The sequence below is a fragment of the Bos grunniens genome, chromosome 18 (genome assembly GCF_055505025.1).
Source record: "Bos grunniens cultivar Pamir isolate PY7600 chromosome 18, Bosgru_T2T1.0, whole genome shotgun sequence".
In the NCBI taxonomy this organism is placed as follows: Eukaryota; Metazoa; Chordata; class Mammalia; order Artiodactyla; family Bovidae; genus Bos; species Bos grunniens.
In genome coordinates this window covers 27,360,970-27,368,742 of record NC_141182.1, presented here as the reverse complement: position 1 = coordinate 27,368,742, position 7,773 = coordinate 27,360,970, and positions in this window count along the sequence as shown.

The following is a 7,773-nucleotide window of genomic DNA, read 5'->3' as shown; positions in this document are numbered from 1 at the left end:
ATCTCACACACTAGTAAAATAATGCTTAAAATTCTCCAAGCCAGGCTTCAGCAATATGTGAACCGTGAACTTCCAGATGTTCAAGCTGGTATTAGAAAAGGCAGAGGAACCAGAGATCAAATTGCCAACATCCGCTGTATCATGAAAAAGCAAGAGTGCTCCAGAAAAAACATCTATTTCTGCTTTATTGACTATGCCAAAGCCTTTGACTGTGTGGATCACTATAAACTGTGGAAAATTCTGAGAGAGATGGGCATACCAGACCACCAGACCTGCCTCTTGAGAAATTTGTATGCAGGTCAGGAAGCAACAGTTAGAACTGGACATGGAACAACAGACTGATTCCAAATAGGAAAAGGAGTACGTCAAGGCTGTATATTGTCACCCTGCTTATTTAACTTATGAGAAACGCTGGGCTGGAAGAAGCACAAGCTGGAATCAAGGTTGCCGGGAGAAATATCAATAACCTCAGATATGCAGATGACACCACCCTTATGGCAGAAAGTGAAGAATTAAAAAGCCTCTTGATGAAAGTGCAAGAGGAGAGTGAAAAGTTGGCTTAAAGCTCAACATTCAGAAAATAAGATCATGGCATCCAGTCCCATCACTCCATGGCAGATAGATGGGGAAACAGTGGAAACAGTGTCAGACTTTATTTTTGGGGGCTCCAAAATCACTGCAGATTGTGATTGCAGCCATGAAATTAAAAGACGCTTACTCCTTGGAAGGAAAGTTATGACCAACCTAGACAGCATATTGAAAATCAGAGACATTACTTTGCCAACAAAGGTCCATCTAGTCAAGGTATGGTTTTTCCAGTGGTCATGTATGGATGTGAGAGTTGGACTGTGAAGAAAGCTGAGCACCAAAGAATTGATGCTTTTGAACTGTGGTGTTGGAGAAGACTCTTGAGAGTCCCTTGGACTGCAAGAAGATCCAACAGTCCATTCTAAAGATCAGTCCTGGGTGTTCATTGGAAGGACTGATGTTGAAAATCCAATACTTTGGCCACTTGATGTGAAGAGCTGACTTACTGGAAAATACCCTGATGCTGGGAAATATCAAGGGCAGAAGGAGAAGGGGACGATGGAGGATTAGATGGTTGGATGGCATCATCAAGTCGATGGACATGGGTTTGGGAGGACTCCAGAAGTTGGTGATGAACAGGGAGGCCCGGTGTGCTGCGGTTCATGGGGTTGCAAAGAGTCAGACACTACTGAGTGACTGAAGTGAACTGAACTGCTGTTTCCTCACTGACATCAGTTCAGTTCAGTCGCTTAGTCATGTCCGACTCTGCGATCCCATGGACTGCAGCACTCCAGGCTTCCCTGTCCATCACCAACTCCCAGAGTCCACCCAAACCCATGTCCATCAAGTCAATGATGCCATCCAACCATCCCATCCTCTTTCATCCCCTTCTCCTCCTGCTTCTATCTTTCCCAGCATCAGGGTCTTTTCTAATGAGTCAGTTCTTTGCATCAGGTGGCCAAAGTATTGGAATAATATCTCATTTCTGTTTAACGTGTGTGTATATGTACTCAGTCACTCAGTCTTGTCCAACTCTTTTTGACCATTTGGACCGTAGCCGGCCAGATTCCCCTGTCCGTGGGATTACCCAGGCAAGAACACTGAAGTGGGTTGCATGCCCTCCTCCAGGGCATCTTTCCAACCAAGGGATCAAACCTGCATTTTCCATGTCTTCTGCATTGCAGGCATAATTCTTTACATGCTAAACTATCAGAGAAGTCCTTAATGTTTAATAGGTATAATATTTTCAGAGACAATAGTATGTACAGCATAGTGTTTGGAAGATACTAGATGCCTAAGAAAGACATATAATGATTCTCAAGACAAGTTCTCACCCTAGACTCCTCCCACATTCTAATCCTCCCACCTCCCAACATATTGTAGTGGAGCAACCCCTCTTATCATTATGCCAAGACACCTGGTCCTGGAAAAACTCTAGCAGTTAAAGTGACCGTCAAGCAAGGTAATACATGGCATGCAATTCCACCCTTACAGCCCTCACAAATGGGGGATAGGGTCCTATCCTGGGGTGAACTCTCACAATACCCCTCCACACAGTACACCAGAGGGTGTGAAACTCTAAGACATAGGAAAAGATTTTATTCCCACTCACAGGCTACCTAGCTAGCCAGGGTAAGAAATACTGTAAATCCTCTCACCATGAACTAATCTGGCACAAGACCCTCATTTAAAATCGTGGAAACTGGGATCCAGTGATTTTGAGTACTTTATTCAAGCTCTCATAAACACTGGAACTCACACTAGAATTCAGCTGTCTGTATTTTCAGTCTAGGGATCTCTTTCTAGTTTACATAATTTTCTATTTCTTTAGCAATAACACTGTCCCATGTCTTTCAATACAGGGTGCAAGGGAATAACAGAGAAACCTCACTTGTGTGGCCAATAAAAGGGAAAAGCCCTGGTTCTGGTGCCCATTGATACTGTGATAAAATAAGCAATTACTCGGTGAAATGTTCTTATATTCCAAGGACCTGTGAGTATAATTATATTCATAATGAAAATAATTAAATGTATAAATGTCATCTGCTCAACATCTTTAGTTATAATTCTTATCTTTCAGTCAACTGTTAATGATAAATTCAGGGAATCATCAACTGTTCTTTCGATGTGAAAATACATGGAGAACACTCTTTGACAAAACAAACCAAGTTTCAAGGAGAAAACGTAATGTGCCCCAAATCGCATAGTTTGTAAGAGGCAGATCAGTACCAAAACCCATTTCTCCTTTCTTCCAAAACTGTGTTAGCCTTTGTATATAAACATATGTCAACCTTCATTTGGACATCCACTGATGCTCCCTAAAAAGTCCTGAGATGATTTTCGCAATCAGTAGGAAGCTGATAACTTAAAGACATCCCACTGAATCCTCAGGGCAGCTAATGAGCCATTAGAAATGGAAGAAATTAAACCCATTAATAGGTGGCATTGGAGTAAAGTCCAGTTTTTGGTTAATACTGTTGACATATACATCTCTATATATCCAGTGCTTAGCACTAATATGTTTCCTGGATGGCATCAGTTAACGTGTAAAAAGCTATGGGATTTCTTCATTTATTCAAAAAAGATAAATGACAAAAAACTATCACATTCTGTGAAATAACCAGGAATCCTAGAATTCATATCAACTTCTTTTAGAGGAAATAAGAAGGCTAAAACTAACAAATAAACTTGTATCGTTCTTTCTGATAGGAACACGTGGATGCCTGGAATCTTTTCCTGGCTTAAAATTATCTCAGCCTTCAACATATGATTCACTTATGCTCTCTGAGCTTCTATATCCCCAGCAATGAAGTACACCGTTTTTTTGAGGAGATGATTTATAAAGCCAGCTGGCCCTTTTTTTATAGGTTCATAGAATTATAGAGCAAGGAAGATAAACTACAACCTGTGCATTCTGAGAAACACCTAGTGGATAAACATTCTTTGTGGTGACCTATGGCCTTAAAAAATGAGTCAAAGTCCTCCTCCAAATGAGTCCATTCGGAATTATTTATTTCTACCTATGGTCAATATTTAATTTGGCATTTGCTGGGTCTGGGGTGTCCTGGTCCTCTATCTTTGACAATCCTAATGATGGCAGAGAGGGAAGATTAGGGAAGCCTGGAATGCCACTAAATACAATCAAAGAGAATTCAAAGGGACCCAAGGACATGCTGTCAACTCCATGCCACTTCAAATGTGAAAAGCATTTAAACTTGAATTCTTCCACTCCAATGACAGTCTCATTTAATTCCACAAACCTCTGAAGAACAATATTTTACCACCATGACCACTGCTGTTTTAATTTTGTTTTACGTCTACTTTTTTTTTTCTAATGTCAGACCTAGAGCTTCCACTCTGGTTGTTCTTCTGACTTATAATCCTCAGAGTTCAGCAAGGTGTTGGTCAGACCCCATAGATCACTGGAATTGTCTAGCGAACTTTATGAGCTCTGGAGCCTCTCTTTGTACAGAATCCTAGAGTAGTGATAAATGACTTGTAATTTATCTGCTGAGTGCTTTGGTTTTATATTCCCAGTTCTAGCTTTATGGAGTTTCTTTCTTTTATAAAAAGAATGTGTCACTTTGCCTCTTGTAAGTCATTGCATTTATGGTGCAACTTGCTACAAGTTAATGTGCAGAGGCAAAAAATAAGTCATGGTCGGACCATAGCAAGGCTCAGATGAAGTTCATATTCTGTTTCTGCAGCCTGAGTCCCCCAAGAAGCATCACTGAATTGTGAAACACTGTTCTCTCTCATGTTCTTTTTAAATTTTCATCTTATATGAACTGCCTGGAGACTTTCAGCCATTGGAGACATTAAGGCTGTGTAGTGGTGTTTTTTTTTTTTTTTCCTTTTGTAGAAATGCCTAGAGGAGAAATATTCTTTGTCTTGAACCACTTGTATATTGATTTCACATCTGTCTACAAACACGCTATACCCCCAAATGTTATCATCCTAAAGTATGACTTCCAGCTATTATAAATATTTTTTAAAACTAGTGATGGGTGATATTTTAATTTTTTCCAACACATTTGTATTTACCAAACACTTTTTCAAAGGCTGGGCACATTATGTATACATGAAGGTGAAATGTCACATGGATTTGTCTAGCTTATTGCTGTATTACTTAGAGAAAAGTTTACCCTAGAGATGTAATCCAGAGAGTTTACAATTCTTGGTGAATTTGACCAATTCCAAACGACTACTCTGGGGAATTCATATGCCCCTAAGAGCAGAGATACTAAAAGAGGTCCAAGAGGTTAATGCTATCCTTGGTGATTTCTGCTGCTCAATTCCAATTAATGCCATGGCTATAAAAACCTTTGGGTAACTATTAACATCTAATGACTGAAGAAGAATGGCAATTCGTGACAAGGTTTAGCTTCTGGCACTTTTCACATTGAAGGACAGGAGTCTTTAACGAACTGAAATTCAAGATAAAATGGCAGTAATGCTTAATATTTTTGTGGCTATTCCTGGATACAGACACTACTGAAATTTCAATGTAATATTTTCTTCCTATTATACTTCACTGTCTACCATAAGTGATAATAACATTTAGCATGTGTGTGTGCTAAGTCGCTTCAGTCATGTCTGACTCTTTGCAACGATATGGACTGTAGCCTTCTAGGCTTCTCTGTCCATGGGATTCTTTAAGCAAAAATACTGGAGTGGTTGCCACACCCTCCTTCCCAAGGGGATCTTCCCAACCCAGGGATCGAACTCACGTCTCTTAGTCTTCTGTATTACAGGCAGGATTCTTTACCGCTGAGCCACTAGGGAACTGCAGATAGCTAAGCATGACTGAGCAAATAAGCACACAAAAGGAGTATGCCCAAAGTGATTCTTACCACGCAAAATGATATTTCTCTACAAGAGGAATCTCAAAAGTTATCTTTTAAACACTAAATTATATTTAAGAACACGGATACTCTATTCAGAAAGGAACTTGAATCCCACTTTTACCACTGCCAGGTTTATGAAAATGAGCAAACCAACCAACCTTCCTTTTCTCTTGTTTCTCAATCAATAAAATGGCAATCAATAAAATTGCCACTATGGAATCCATGTTTCTAAAGACTACATATGTAACAGCTATAGTGTCAATTTGGATCTTCCAGAAAGCAGATGCAAGAAATTGGTGAGTAGAGGTGGGAGGGAGGAGATTCGTCTCCTGGAAAATAAGAGAGGAAGCTGGAATGAGTTAGGACAACCTTCAGACTATAACATGACAGCAATGAAGGAATGGAGGAAAGATGGAAAGATAATCAGATGGCTGTGCAGCTCTGAGAATATTTGGTCAGCTTCACAGGGAGCCCTAGCACAAGGACAGCCCAAGAGTAGTCCTGCATTGAGCAGAAAGGACCAAGCTCTAGGACCCTACTAGGTGCATTACAGGCTGGGAACTGTCAGGAATGGTGTGGCCTGGCCTGGAATGCTGCAGGGGATCCCAGACGCTATTGGCTATAGCTGCATTCTTCATAGCAGGTTATTAATATTATCATCATAATCCACAAAGTCAGGATGAAATCCCACAACCAGATTGCACACAATGATTTGGAAGCATGTTGTTTGTTCTTGTGCTTAGCTGCTCAGTCAGGTCCAACTCTTTGCAACCCCATGGACTGTAGCCCACCAGGCTCCTCTATCCAAGGGGATTCTACAGGCAAGAATACTGGAGTGGGTTGCCATGCCCTCCTCCAAGGGATCTTCCCGACCTGGGGATCAAACCCAGGTCTCCCACATTGTAGAAGATTCTGTACCGTCTGAGCCACCAGGGAAGATGTTTGTTCTTGGAGTGACATAAAAGTCCAATACATGTCTTGCTTAAATGCACATGTATCTCCCTGCTAGTTCATTTCTAAACTGTATCACTTGATAAGTGAATTCTGCAAGCTTCCAACTCTATTGGATCTTTAAAAAAAAAACAACAACGTGTTGTCTCTTTCATTAACTTTATTCCCAAACCCTCTCCTAAACACAGACAGCACTTTTCTCTCCAGTGCCTCATTTTGGTCATACATCACTGTCTACCTTAAGATGGTATATCTGTCCTTCTCAGCTATAAGTTATGTAAGAGCAGAATCCAGTTCAAAAATATCTCTGCAAAAAAAAAAAATATCTCTGCAATTCTCACCAACCATTGCAGAGTGCTGGGCCCATAGTAGGAGCTCAGTAAACATACATAGAAGAAATGCAAGTTGTTATTTTTCCAGAGATGTGATCTTACTCTGGTCTGGCTGGGTCCTGACAGCAATAAACCATGTTAACCAGGTTCTGATAATAAACTGATACGACATTCCCCGAACAAAACATTCAGGCCTTTGGAGGTTTCTTTATATATATTTTTCATATTTAGTATCTTGGGCCATATTTCTTTTCCTTTTTAAAAATATTTCACTACATTTAGGACTTCATAATGATACTTTGTTAAAAAAAAAAAAAAAGTGAAAGATGAGTTGCTCTCTCACCATAAAAAACAATGAAGACTTCCCTTGGGGATTTCTTATTAGGGAGAGTGAAATGTAGACCTGTTGTAATACTCTCATGCTGTAATAAATACTTGACAAGCTCAAAAGTAAGTAAAATATGCTAGAAAAGGGGCTTGGTGAGAACTGGTATATTATGGCTGACTTGCCTATCTTGGCTCTCAAGCAGATTAGTCATCAGAAGTGAACAATGCCAGGCTTATATGAACATTTCAGGAATTTTTTGCATCTAAACATAAATATTTAGAAATGCCGGGAATTGTCAAGATTCAGCATGTGTGGAGACCTCTTCTCCTTTGCCCCCAAGTGAATAGACCTACTTCAAGGATACAGAAAATAAATTAATCAGCAAGGACTTTAACCTTGAAACAAGCCCCTCACCATTAAATTTCTGCCCAAGAAAGACCACCATAACCTCCATATGCAGGGCATTTAGTAAAATATTTTTTGCCATGCCTTTCACATCTTATACTCCCTCAATTAATGTTATTTGTAAATGGAGATTTGCCCCATATTTTGGCTAGAAATATAGAGACTTAAATGCAGGCCTCTTTTAATAAGTCCACTATGATTGAGAAGGAAATAAACACAGTTGGAATAATTGGAACAAGTGAGGGGAAATGCTTTTCTCATTTTTATGAAGTGAAGTTTCAATTTAGGAATTTGGAGAGCTCATCAAAACAGAAACCAACAATAAGAAACTGTGAAGCAAGAAAAGCTTATTATTGCTACCTTAAAGATCATTTAGTTACAC